Consider the following 1,642-nt stretch of genomic DNA (forward strand, 5'->3'; position numbering starts at 1 on the left):
CATAACTGACCACTTCACATCCTAGAAAGACTAGCTTTAAAATATTCATAAATCAGGCTAAGGAAACTTGTTTCAGTTATTTTATTTGAACTCCATCCTTTTACCAGGAACAAATGATAATATGAAAAAAAACTTTTAACTTCCTAAAATTGTGCTCACCCAGGGAAAATGCAATTTGTCAATCAGTCTCAAGTGGCAAATTATTGGGCTGGTCTCAGGGATACTCCTGGTAGTTTAAAAAGAGACTCTACAATCCACTCTTGGTTTATTTTCATTAAAGAAACAGCAATGCAGTTGGTTGCAAATTCTGACTATTATTTTTCCCTATGCATTCACACAAAACCAAACAGCAAAACATTGGCTCAATTCAGTTTGCTATGACACCCTTGTGTCCTGACTTTTGGATAGCAAGTAGCTTTGTATAATGGAAAGAATATGTGGAAGGAGAATAATTAGAGTTAGGAGTATAACTTTCGTAAGTAGGACAGTATTCTTAAGGTTGTTGCTCAATTGAAAGAAAAGTAAAAATGTGCTTTATTTAGGAAAACATGGGGATAGGAAAACTGGGGCTACTGAAGCCAACCTACTGCTAAGAATCTGTCATGTAGTCATAAGCATTTGAATCACACAAATCAGAAAGAGAAGAGAAAAAATGTACTGAATAAGGAAGTGATGAAAAATCTGAAAAATATCAGTTTTAACCAATAAGAGACACACTGCATGCATTCATCCAAAGAAAACTTTTTAGACAAGGAAAGAAGATAAAACTGCATAGTTTCCCACTATCTCTGGAGCTATCACCTTTAGTTATATAACAGTTTGTAGGCTGAGAAAGCTGGCACATGCAAAGTGGAATTTCAGCCCTGACTACCCCAATCTTCTTCTTGATAGCACCAAATAGTAATTTCATTAATTCCCAGTTCAAACCTAACCCATAATTAAGTGTATAAACGTACTCTTCCTTCTTCCCCTTTAAGCATTATCCCATCATAACTTTGGAGTATCACTTTGTCATCCTTCATTTTGGAGGTGACATCAGGTGACCTGTGGCTCCAACCAGAGGTCGGTTTAATGTTGGGAGAGTAGGCACCCAACCACTCTGGTCACTAATTAGTTTCCACTGCAACCATTTATCTTTGCTTGTATGGCCTTTCTAGTAGAATGTTGCTTTCTGAATTGCTTTTTTATCTGCTACTTGGTCCCTGTCTAGTTTTGAGTTTCCAATATAAAATTTTTATTGTTTTCATCATAAAAAAAAAAGACATCACAGGTATTACACAATGTTATATCCCATCCCCCCGGACTTCCCAAACCACACCTAGGCTAATGTTCAGATATAAGTAAACCTTTTTCCGGGCCGGCCGCACCGGGCGCAACATCTGGGGGGGCGCGCTCGCACTCGCAGCTCTCTGCCCCTGCCTGGCTCACAACCGCGGCCATAGAGAGGCTCGGTCGGCGCGCCCCTGGCCCGTTTCCTAGGCGACCCTGCCCGAGCAAGAAGCGGCAGAGAATCCAGAGGCTCTCACGCCGGCGCCCTCAAAGCCAAACGCGCGCGGCTTCTCAGAGCAAAAGCTGAAGGCGGAGAAGAGGACGCTGGCCAACATGCTGCCGTTCGGGCGCCAATCAGCAGGCGGACTGGAGC

This window comes from Protobothrops mucrosquamatus, unplaced genomic scaffold (genome assembly GCF_001527695.2).
Source record: "Protobothrops mucrosquamatus isolate PMUCROS unplaced genomic scaffold, P.Mucros_1.0 scaffold2134, whole genome shotgun sequence".
NCBI lineage: Eukaryota > Metazoa > Chordata > Lepidosauria > Squamata > Viperidae > Protobothrops > Protobothrops mucrosquamatus.